The following is a 13,477-nucleotide window of genomic DNA, read 5'->3' as shown; positions in this document are numbered from 1 at the left end:
TGAATGGCAGGATACAAATGCACCTACAATGAGACAGTGGCAATATATTAGTAGAAGGATACATATACTGTACCAACATGGTGGCAAAGAATGTGAAGGAGAATGTTTACAAATCACTAGTCAGACCACACATGGAGTACTGTGTACAGTTCTGGGCTCCTGTGAACAAGGCAGACATAGCAGAGCTGGAGAGGGTCCAGAGGAGGGCAACTAAAGTAATAACTCAGGGACGGGCTAGGCTGGGGGGCAGGGGGGCATATGGCCCTCAGGCCGGTCCCCAGTAGATATTTAGGGCAACTGCCACTAGGGGTGCAGTGCCCCCTATCAGGGGACATGGAACAGGGTGCACGCAAAACGCAGCGCACACCATGTTCTCATAGGGTGCTGCACAGTGGAGAAGGAGGGAGAGTGTCCCTCCCTCCTCACTCTGACACGGCAGGCCACTGCCACCAACGAAAACACTTAGGGGGTCATTTATTAACACTGGCTTTTTAGACGTGCAACACGCCAGACCCGCAGGGTAATGTGATTGTGAGGTCACGGTTTATGGGCAAGCGAGGGTTACTCACAGTTTTGTAGGAAAACCCTGGGCAGGCATGCGGCGGTGAAGGAGAGGCTGGCACAGGAGTCCTCTGGGGCACACTCTGTATATTGGGACCAGGCCTGATGGTGGATGAGGTGCCCTGGATGTTGCAGGTGTTTAATGTGCCTGGGGCAAGGTCCCTTTAAGAATCGTGACGCCAGTGCCTGTAACGGTGGCACACCGATTTATAGTTGCAGTAATTGAGGAACACGGTTGTATGGTAAACCAAACTTTGCTTTACTGGAACAACAGTTCAACTTTGTACAGTTGGGTTTTCAGTTCCACATTGAAGTCATGACAATCAGCAGGCACTTTATAGATGGCAGGCAAAGGTCCTGTGCAAGATACTCAGAGGGTGACAATCAACACTTCCCAGACCAGGCTGCACTACTTCTCAGTTATTCTGGCTGGCTATATTCCAAGGCCCGTATGCCCAAAGGCTGGCTTTTATCCTTGGCAAATAATCTTCTTCCCGTATTTATCCTTGCTCTATATTTATGACTCCTCTGCCCTTCAGCTTACTTGTCTTAGCTGGATACTGGCTCTGCCTTGCTTGTGGAAACTGCAGGTTTCTCCCAGGAGGCAAACTCTTCTCATGAGGTGACTGTTCTGAGCTAACATAGACTCAGGAACTTCAGGCAGGCTAGACTGCACTACTAGCCACCTGGACTGCGCTAACTGTTCCCTGTCTGGGCCTACCTATATATACTCAGGGCTCTCTATCTCCCTCTAATGCCTAGGAGGCTGAACTACACCCTGACAGGCCTGATACCCAGATAACACAGGGAACATGAACATACACCATCACAGTAGTACAACAGACATATTAACCCTTGTGTAGTGCCCACCTTTACCTAGTGGGACACTACAGACGCAGCTAAAATCACAAGCATAACTGACATGCTGAGGATTTGGAAATCCGCAATGTACATCAATCTGCAAAGCGTACATGAGATTTGTGTAATCTCATCCACTTTGCTGGTAACATGTGCAAGTGGCCTAAATGTCCACTGAGACCATTTTCTCAGCAGCATGGTGTCAGCACATCATCTTAAGGAAACATGGTAAAAGTGCACCAGTAGAGAAGATAAACATCAGTCTACCGAATTATCCGGCAACTTCTTTAGTGATCAGTGATACCTTATGTCACATAGCGAGACTTCACACGCTACAGGATTTGTGATTGAAAAATCATTTCTATTCACTGGAATGGGGGTTGTAGAAATCCATGTGCTTGCCGCCACATTCAAATGAATGGAACTGATTTTCATTGGTATAATCATTCTTCCAATGTGCTGACATCCAGGTGAAATTGTAGTGACGGTGCTCACCCCTAGAATCCAATCTATAAGGCCTCTTGCACACAAACGTATTTTCATTCCGTGTCCGTTTTTTTTTTTTTTTTTGTGGACCATATACGGAACCATTTATTTCAAAGGGGCCGCAAAAAAAAAGTAACGTACTCCATGTGCATTCCGTTTCTGTATTTCCGTTCCGCAAAAAAATAGAACATGTCCTATTATTGTCCGCATTACGGACAAGGATAGTACTGTTCTATTAGGGGCCAGCTGTTCCTTTCCGCAAAATACGGAATGCACACGGACGTCATCCGTATTTTTTACAGATCCGTTTTTTTTGTGGACTGCAAAATACATACGGTCGTGTGCAAGAAGCCTCAAGGCGTAGCTGCATTGTAAAGCATGGGGGGAGGAACAGAGCAGCAGTCTCAGACAATACCAGACTACTTTAAGGGTAATTAAGGGTGGATTTTTGTGCGACTGTCGCGTGTCACAGTGCAACACCATTGACTATCATTATAAAAAATGTTGTGCGACATTGTTACCACAAATATTTGCGCAACAAATGTCGCTGTGTAACTGAGCCCTAAGTGCCAGTAAGCCCTCCAGCTGGAGGCTATGCGCATAGTTGTAAACTAATGGACCATTAATGACTGTGTGTTTCCACAGAGGTTATTAATGGGCTTTATTCCTAGACCGCGGCTTTCTACGCCGCTGTATCGATGGAAAAATAAAAAAATTATAGCTGTTGAAATCCAGCAATCAAAAAATTAAAAAAGTATTGCTTGGTCACTAAAGGGGGAAGGGGTTAAACCCAATACAAGTGACACAATATTGCTGACATCGGTTACAATTTGCTGCTGTCACTTGTGCAACAAGAATAAGCCGTACACGATGACGGGAACGGCAAACCAGTCTAATTAGTCTTTGCCTCTCTTTTTTCCATGACATTTCCATTTGACTTTGATATTTTTTTGTGCGTTTCCTGCCTTTCCTGTAAAAGGTACAAGAGTCGAGTCCCAAGGGAACCTTATTGCCGACATCAGTTGTTGTGACTTAATACTATTGTTTCCTCCGTCTTTTCTCACCCTCCTGTAAAAATCCATTTCCCTTTTTCTCATGAATGATGGGAACTTGTGAGTTCTAAAATATCTTTTCTTAGTGACAGGTCCTCGGATGTCCCTTTTTATAGAGCACGCTGTAAATCCAGTATATCTCTGGTTAGCCTTTTTTGCCAACCATTGTTTGCTGGCAGTGGCATTATACATAGGACGTATTATTAATGTATTCCCGTTCTATAACACATGCTCATTGGAAGCATTATTTTTTATTTTGCATTTATTATTCTCAGTGCTATTGACAAAATAATTTTTCAGAAATTTCTTCTATTTTCCAGTTGCAGTGAAAATGTAGCATTACATGGTGGCCATTCAGATGAATGGTTGACCATGTAATACAAGGACAGTTTGAGTCTTCCAGAACAGTGGCCGCTCATTCATATCAGCTGTCTGTTCTGGCTCACGGGGGGGGGGCCCGCTTGATGATGTCCATAGGTCCTAATGGGAAGTATTGACTGTGGCTGTCTCATTAAGGCCTCTTTCACACGGGCGTCTGCGCCCCATTGCCATATTGCGGACCGCATTTGTGGATCTGCAATACACGGATGCCATTCCGTGGGCATTCCGCATCACGGATGCGGACCCATTCGCTTCAATGGGTATGCAAATCCGGATATGCAGAATGGAAGCATGGAACGGAACCCTACGGAAGCACTACGGAGTGCTTCAGTGCGGTTTCGTCCTGTACTTACGTTCCGCAAAAAGATAGAACATGTGCTCTCTTTTTGCGGAACGGCTAGATCGCGGACCCATTAAAGTGAATGGGTCTGCGATCCGCTGCGTCTGCCCCACAGACTGTGCTCGTGCATTGTGGCCCGCATTTTGCGGGCCACAGCACGATCATGGGGCACGCACGCCCGTGTGAAAGAGGCCTAAAGGGCATCTGTCAGCAGATTTGTACCTATGACACCGGCTGACCTGTTACATGTGCTCTTGGCAGCTGAAGACATCTGTGTTGGTCCCATATTTATATGTGTCCACATTACTGAGAAAAATGGAATTTTACCGTAAGCAAATGAGTCTCTGAGCGTAATTGGGGCGTTATCATTACATCTAGAGGATCTCCTCTGTCTGCTACTGGTGCCCTCTTCCCTTTGACTGAGTTTAGGAGAAGTCAGGGCCAGGCATGACGATATTTATAGTGTTGAGCGGCAGGGGCAATATTCAATTTTGCAATATTTCACGAATATATAGGCAAATCTTCGTTTTATATTTGTGAATTTGCGAATAACACTATTTTAACATTTTACAAATCGCAATGTAAAATTCGTATAATGCGCATGCGTCAAATGGGCGTGGCCTAATGACTCAACAGTTTTTTAACCACCCGAAGTTTGAGAAGATTGTACAAAATGGTGGTAAACTAATTTGGCAACAGTGAGGAAGAACTACTGATCACTGTAAGTAATTTGACATTACAGCAGAGTATTTGGTTACATTTCATATGCATGTCAGAATGATCGCTTTATATGCAGATAGACTGTTACAAAATATTTGTGATTTCGAAAATCGCCACTTATAATACGAATTTATTTTCGCAATACATACAACTTCACATTTTATCAGGTCTAAGTAGATATTACTGATTGGTGCACTAAGTATTGTTGTAACATCACAGCACTATGTCTGTAGCATGTATGTATGGACAGCAGAGAAATATCTCTCACATGCACATTGCACATCCATTTTCCTGCCACACACTACAGGTGAAACTCGAAAAATTTGGATATCGTGCAAAAGTCCATTTATTTCAGTAATGCAAATTAAAAGGAATTGCATTAATGCAGCTTAAAATTAGAATTTTGTGAAAAGGTTCAATATTCTAGGCTCAAAGTGTCACACTCTAGTCAGCTAATTAGTCCATACCCCCTGAGCAAAGGGTACCTCAAAATTGTGATTTTGGGGTTTTTATAAGCTGTAAGCCATATTCATTATAACAAATAAAGGCTTGAAATATCTCGCTTTGCATGTAATGAGTCTATCTCATATGTTAGTTTCACCTTTTAAGTTGCATTAATGAAATAAATGAACTTTGCACAATATTCAAATTTTTCGAGTTTCACCTGTATATACCCCCCCCCCCCACCCCACACACACACACACACACATACAAACACAGTCTATAGATTAGAGTTTGTGTCCTGTTGGTCAGGACTCAGGAGAAGTTTTATTTGAGTTACCGCCAGTATTTGCTGGTTCATTTAGAGTTACCCAAGGTGCAGGTGGGGAGGCGAACCAGCTGTACACCCCATACAGCACCGTTACTTCACTAGACAGGTACATCTATGCTCCGCTGGTCAATATCCGATTGCTCAGACCCCACACACATACAACAGCAATATAATTAATCTTTTAACAGTAACATTAAATCTAATATTTCCCCTTCAAAGACTTAAATACTTTTTAAAGTTTTTTGAGGACATTATTTTCAATACTTGTATTAAAATAATTGGGATTATATGCTTGTGCCTTTATCCTGCAGCACATGTTGGAGCGGGGCTACGGCTGCACCCGGGTCCAGGCTAAGAAGCAGGGGATCGTGAAGCACAATTGCAGCATGCCGGACCACAGGAGAAAACACGTGAGGCTCGCGGTGGGCCGATGGGTGCAATAGTTAATGTACTCACAGTTAGCAGATGCCTCCCTGGGTCGGCAGTGCAGTGGATGGGAAGACAGCACGAAATCCTCCGGGGCACTTTCCGTTGCAGGGAACACCAGCCAGATGTTGGGTGAAGTGCCCTTGATGGTGGTGATGTTTAGGGTGCTTTTTGCGGCTGGGCCCCTGTGTTTGTGACGCCAGCACCGTTAGGTGCAAATGTAGAGAGTAGTAGTTGTAAGAATAAGGAGTCAGTAATTGTAAACCAGTTGAACATTTACTGAAGAATCATTAGTCTCTGGACAGTTGGTACAGTTTATCAATGGACAGCTTTTGTATGTATAACAAGTTCAAGGGTATTCTATTGTCTGGTATTGGCAAATGTCTATGAGGAATTGTCCTTTTAGGAGTAGATTTTTGACAGGCAAGGATCCTGATAGAAATCCTATATTTACTTCACAGCACACTGGCACTAAAGATACTAATAATTATTTATCTATGAGTATTCCTTTAAGGGCGTCCCCCTCACGGCAGGCAAACACATCTGCTTCATTCTTTGCCAGGAAACTCTTCTAGAAATAGACTTTATGGTTTCTCACTACCACCCGGAAGGTTAAGTCAGTGATAAGGACAACTTGGCCTAAGTTGTCTGGTTGTGTCCAAGGACTCTGTAAGCTACTCCTGGTCACTGGTGATAATGAGGTCTATAAGCCTTGGTTAGATGTTACTCTCAATAGTTTCCTTGCATATCTGTGTATGGACTCACTGGCTGGTGCTGGTCCACTGTAGATGTCTTCTCTAGGCTTGATCAGGGCCCAGAGGAAAATACAGCCGCTACATGGTGAATTTAGTCTGTCTCCTTCCTCCATGAACATGCTTCTCTTTTCTCTGACTAGATACTCTACTACTTTACTCTGCTCTAAGCTAAACACCCCCCCCCACACACACACACACACACACACACACACACAATATATACTATGTGGTGCCAGCACCATCTAGGGGTGAATGGATAAAATGACACTGCCAGCCAGAAAATAAAGAATACAATACATTACAATCCAATGAGTACAAATATTCAGATGTTTGAAGTGTCCCCTTTACACACAGATGTGGGACGCTGCATACCCCATGCTGAAAGATAAGTCTTCCTCAACGTTTGCAGTGATTTCAGCTGTGGATCTCTACGCCGTCAGCTAAAATAAACCAAATACACGCTACAAAAATACAAATATGGGTATAAATATTGCTGCGCACTATCATGACACTTCGATAACCTTCAATTTAAAAAAAAAATACTAATGAAATTTCATGAAATATAGTATGTGACGAGAAAACAATCTGAAAATGACCTGGATAAGTAAAAGTGTTTTAAGTTACTACCACATAAAGTGACACATGTCAGATTTGCTAAAAATGGCCTGGGCAGAAAGGTGAAAAATGGCCCGGTCATTAAGCGGTGAATTTGCATGTGTTATGAGTTCTGAGTTGTTTGTCTAAATTCTGAACATTGTGTGATTACAGGGGTTCCAGTTCCCACTGTGCGCCACCGGCGTTCCTCTGAAGAAATGGAGGTTGTGATGGTGTCTACAGAGGAGGATGAGGAGGACAAGGGAGAGCAGACTGGACCCACCCAGCATGCCGATGCTCCACCAACACCTGATGTTGGAGAAAATGTGGAGGTGGAGGCCGAAGAGGCTGGTCCCTCTCACCAGCTGCATCCCCCCCCCCCCCCCAGTTCCTGATGAGGAAGAAAAGGAGGAGGAGGATATCACCAGCCACCATCAGGAAGGTAAATATGTGCACACAGCAATATAATTCTGTATCCATAACATGTACAAAATCAAAGGGCCAACAATGAAGTGAAAAACACACACTACAGTAATAGAAAACAACAACACTAGACACTAACTTTGCAGTCTAAGTAAAAAACATTAACCAACCAACTAAATCACATTATACTCTACATAACTATCACAAACTAACCAACTAAATACAATTATACTCTACTGAACTAGCACTAACTAACCAACTAGATAACATTATACTATACTGAACTATCATTAACTAAACAACTATATAATAATCATAAATATCATAAAAAAACGAATTGTAATGTAAATCTTCAGTGCTTTAGCAGCAGGACGACGATGAAGAATCAATGCTAGAGATAAAAAACCATCAAAAAAGATTAGGAGTCAGCAAAGGCAGTTAAATCAGCAGCTGCGCCAGCTTGAAAAGAAGGTGCATCAGCTGGAGGAGAGGCAACGTAAGGGCAACCAGAAGTTGCTGGACCTCCATAAGGAACTAAAACATTTGCCTTAGAGGCCCATTTGGTCCTCTACATTGTTAATAAATATTTTGTTACGTTCTCACGTTCTAACATTCATTTGTTTATATTATTATGTTTTTGAATAATTTTAACCTATAAGGTTGCAGGAAGGCCCCTTTAGTCCTGGGCCAAACTTGTCAGGATCAGGACAGACAGCAGCAGCAGGTAAAGGTAACAGTGGAGTAAACGGCCTACACAAAACTCAGCAGGATCAGATCAGACAGTAGCAGCAGCAGGTACATGGTAACGGTATAATATAAGGCCTACACATAGCTCTACCAAACTCATCAGGACAGACATCAGCAGGTAAATGGTAATGGTGTAGTATAAGGCCTACACATAGCTCGGCCAAACTCATCTAGACAGACAGCAGCAGGTACATTGTAATGATGCAGTATAAGGCCTACACATACGTAGCTCGGCCAAACTCAGTGAGAACAGACAGGAGCCGGTTCTTTGTTTGTAGGATTAATATATTCCGACTAATGGGCCCACGCTAGAGGCGGGGCAACCCCAAAAATAAACTTATACACCTATGACAGCAGCATGTTCTTTGTTTGTAGCAGGAATGTGTTCCCATGCATACAAATTTTAATATATTCCTTTGACTAATTTAATTTTAAATGATTTTTAAGTTTGTAAAGCCCACAAGAAATAAAAATATATATATATATGTATATATATATATATATATATATATGTATATATATACATACAGTACAGACCAAAAGTTTGGACACCTTCTCATTCAAAGAGTTTTATTTATTTTCATGACTATGAAAATTGTAGATTCACACTGAAGGCATCAAAACTATGAATTAACACATGTGGAATTATATACATAACAAAAAAGTGTGAAACAACTGAAAATATGTTATATTCTAGGTTCTTCAAAGTAGCCACCTTTTGCTTTGATTACTGCTTTGCACACTCTTGGCATTCTCTTGATGAGCTTCAAGAGGTAGTCACCTGAAATGGTCTTCCAACAGTCTTGAAGGAGTTCCCAGAGATGCTTAGCACTTGTTGGCCCTTTTGCCTTCACTCTGCGGTCCAGCTCACCCCAAACCATCTCGATTGGGTTCAGGTCCGGTGACTGTGGAGGCTAGGTCATCTGGCGCAGCACCCCATCACTCTCCTTCATGGTCAAATAGCCCTTACACAGCCTGGAGGTGTGTTTGGGGCCATTGTCCTGTAGAAAAATAAATGATGGTCCAACTAAACGCAAACCGGATGGAATAGCATGCCGCTGCTGTCATGGAACCATGAACCAGACGTACAACAAGAGATAAGTGGAAAATAAGAAGGTTTTATTGAAGAGCAAGCCGTAAGCAAAGTCCGAACGGATGGCTAAACCGAAGCAGGGTCTTGCGGAGACAGAGGTCAGGAACCAGAAGGGTAGTCAGACGAAGCCAGGAACAGGAACCAACGGGGTAGTCAGACGAAGCCGGAATCAGGAACCAACGGGGTAGTCAGACGAAGCCGGAATCAGGAACCAACGGGGTAGTCAGACGAGGCCAGGATCAGGAACCAGAAGCAGCAGCAGTCTTGGAAGCATGTGAACATAGGAGGACCAAGCAAGGAACTGAAGCCACAGACCTCCTATATATATGAGCTGGGCATCCAGCTCCTCCCAGTGGGAAGGAGGAGCCGCAGGGTGGGAGGCTACAAGAAAACCCAGAAACCAAGATGGCCGCCAGCACATGTCAAACGAAGGGAACAGCAAGGAGGTAAGACCATGACAGTACCTCCCCCTCAAGGGCCCCTCCTCCGCGGAGTAAGGAACGGTTTCTGAGGGAAGCGTGCGTGGAAGGCTCGGAGCAAGACAGGAGCATGGACATCTGCGGAGGGAACCCAGGAACGCTCCTCTGGACCATAACCACGCCAATGGACCAAAAACTGCACCCGACCGCGGACCAGGCGTGAGTCCAGGATATTGCTCACCTCATACTCCTCACGATTGCCCACTTGGACCGGACGAGGCCGAGGAATCGAGGAAGTGAAACGATTACACACCAGTGGCTTCAACAGGGAGACATGAAACACGTTGGAGATCCGCATGCCAGGAGGAAGCGCAAGGGCATAGGCTACCGGGTTTACCCTGCGAAGCACTCGGAAGGGACCAACAAAGCGAGGCGCCAGCTTGGGAGTGGGCACTCGAAGGTTGAGGTTGCGGGTGGACAACCATACGCGGTCTCCGACCTGGTAGGAAGGAGCGGGCGCTCGTCTGCGATCAGCCTGGAGTTTCTGGCGCTGCGCAGAGACCTCAAGGGACCTCTGGATCTGTACCCAAGAAGCACGTAGGACGGAAAGGTGATCCTCCACAGCCGGAATATCCTGGGGAGAGAATACCTCCGGTAACACGGCAGGTTGGAACCCATAATTGGCCATGAAGGGAGACGTCCCAGAGGAAGAGTTCACCGCCGTGTTCCTGGCAAACTCAGCCCAAGGCAGGAGGTCAACCCAATTGTCTTGGTGATCGGAGACATAGCAACGAAGGAATTGCTCCAAGGCCTGATTGGATCGTTCTGCGGCCCCATTGGACTGAGGGTGGTAGGCCGAGGAGAAAGAGAGATGAATCCCCAACTGGGAGCAAAAGGCGCGCCAGAACCTGGACACAAACTGACTCCCCCGATCCGACACAATCTCCTTGGGCAAACCGTGCAACCGGAAGACCTCCCTGGCAAAAATCGAGGCCAACTCTTGTGCAGAGGGTAACTTCTTGAGAGGAACACAGTGGCACATTTTGGAAAACCGATCCACAATCATGAGAATGACCGTATGGCCTCGGGATGCAGGGAGGTCCACAATGAAATCCATCCCCAGGTGTGACCATGGACGCTCCCCGGTGGCTATGGGTTGCAAAAGGCCCAACGGAAGGTGCCGAGGAGACTTACTCTGGGCACAAACGGAGCATGCCGCTACATATGCGGCGATGTCGGAACGTAGAGAAGGCCACCAGAACAGACGTGAGACCGCCCAGGACAGCTGATTCTTTCCAGGGTGCCCCGCGGCCTTGGAGTTATGGTAGGTTCGCAACAACCGAGTGCGCAACTCCTCAGGCACAAAACATCTGCCGTTGGGTCTCCCAGAGGGAGCACCAGATTGAGCCGCCAAAATCTGCTCACCCAGAGGAGAAGTCAGGCTGGTGCGAATAGCGGCCAGGATCTGATTCGGGGGTATGACCGTAGTCGGAATCGACTCCTCCCCGGACAGCTCGGAGTACTGCCGTGATAAGGCATCCGCTCTGATGTTCTTGGAGCCGGGTAGGTAGGAGACCACGTAATTAAAACGTGACAAGAACAGAGCCCATCTGGCCTGACGTGGTGTCAATCTCTTGGCCTCAGAGAGGTAGGTCAGATTCTTGTGGTCCGTCAGGATGAGAACCGGAACCACCGAGCCCTCGAGCAAGTGCCTCCATTCTTTAAGGGCCTGCACGATGGCCAATAACTCCCTGTCACCAATCTGATAGTTGCACTCCGCGGAAGACAGTTTCCGGGAGTAAAACCCACAAGGAAGCAGAGGACCTACGGTGTTCTACGCTGAGACAGGAGGGCGCCTACTCCCGTCTCAGACGCGTCCACCTCGAGGACAAAAGGCAACCCAGGGTTGGGATGCGACAGAATCGGAGCCGACACAAAGGCGGACTTTAGAGCCTCAAAAGCTCGGATGGCCTCGAGCGGCCAGACCTGAGGATTACTGCCCTTCCTGGTCAGATCCGTGAGAGGCTTGGCTAGCATGGAAAAGTCCCTGATGAACTTCCGATAATAATTGGCGAAGCCCAAAAAGCGCTGCAGGGCACGAAGCCCACTGGGCTGGGGCCACTGTAAGACAGCCGAAACCTTCTCAGGATCCATGGAGAACCCCTCAGCGGAAATGATGTAACCTAAGAAGGTTACCTGGGATCGGTGAAATTCGCATTTCTCAAGCTTACCGAACAGCTTGTTCTCTCGTAAGCGTTGCAACACTCGTCTGACATCCAGAATGTGGGCCTCCATGGATGCAGAATATACCAAGATGTCATCCAAATAGACCACCACACACTGCTGCAACAGGTCACGGAAAACATCGTTGATGAATTCCTGGAAGACTGCGGGCGCATTGCACAACCCAAAGGGCATAACCAAGGATTCATAATGACCGGTCCTGGTGTTAAACGCGGTCTTCCACTCATCGCCCGCCTTGATCCTTACCAGGTTATATGCCGCCCTCAGGTCGAGTTTGGTAAAGACCGTGGCCCCTTTGAGGCGATCGAACAGCTCGGAAATCAAGGGTATCGGGTAAGCGTTCTTGATCGTGATGCGATTGAGACCCCTGTAATCGATGCAAGGCCTCAACTCGCCGCCCTTCTTTTTCACAAAGAAAAATCCAGCCCCTGCCGGGGACGAGGATTTGCGAATGTGTCCGCGTGAAAGCGCCTCCCTCACGTACTCCTCCATGGCCTCATTCTCCGCTACCGACAGTGGATAGACTTTGCCACGAGGAGGAACGGCACCGGATTGTAACTCTATGGCACAATCGTATGGGCGGTGCGGAGGTAGGGCAACCGCGCGCACCTTATCGAATACATCCCGGTACTCTTCGTATTCAGGAGGCAACAGAGAGTCCGAGGAAGTACACAGCAACTTGACAGGCCCATGGATGCAACTAGCCCCACACTGCGGTGACCACGAGAGGATCTCGACCGATCTCCAATCGAAAGTCGGATTATGCTTCTGGAGCCAGGGGTACCCCAAGACCACCGAGTAGTGTGGAGACAAAATAACCTGGAGACAGACCGACTCTCTGTGAACGGCACCAATGGCTATCCCCACTGGAAGGGTCTCATGAGTCACGTGTGGCGGCAGAAGGGGTCTGCCGTCTATCGCCTCAAGAGCCAGTGGGGAACCTCGAGGCTGCAGAGGAATGGAATTGGCGGCAACGAACACTCTATCAATGAACAAACCACCAGCACCAGAGTCCACCAACGCCTGGGTCGTCACCGAGCCCCCGACCCAGGAGAGGACAACCGTGATCAGTGGTTTGTCAACACGGGAAACCGGGGACGAGGAGACTCCACCCAAGATCTGCCCCCGACAGGACCTCAGGTGCGAGCGTTCTCCCGGACGGTTCGGACATGCCAACCGAAAATGCCCACCGAGACCACAGTACATGCATCGGCCCTCGCGTCTCCGGAGTACCCTCTCCCCCTCAGACAGGCGAGCAAACCCCCGCTGCATGGGTTCACCCCCAGACAAGTCATCCCCAGGAGGCGTGGGAGGAGAGGGAGGCACGGGTGGGACAGCAAACGTAGGCGCCAATCTGTTAGGAGACCTCCGCAGGCTCTCCTTAAAGGAAGGTCTCTCCCTGAGTCTGGTGTCAATCAAAATCAGGAAAGAAATAAGAGACTCGAGCTCCACTGGTAGGTCCTTAGCTGCAACCTCATCCTTCAAGGCATCCGAGAGACCATGAGAGAAAGCAGCGACCAGAGCCTCATTATTCCAGCCCACCTCTGCTGCCAGGGTACGAAACTCAATGGCGTATTCAGCTACGGATCGTGAACCCTGTCTGATG

Source organism: Bufo gargarizans, chromosome 1 (assembly GCF_014858855.1).
Source record: "Bufo gargarizans isolate SCDJY-AF-19 chromosome 1, ASM1485885v1, whole genome shotgun sequence".
In the NCBI taxonomy this organism is placed as follows: Eukaryota; Metazoa; Chordata; class Amphibia; order Anura; family Bufonidae; genus Bufo; species Bufo gargarizans.
This window is presented reverse-complemented; position numbering follows the sequence as displayed.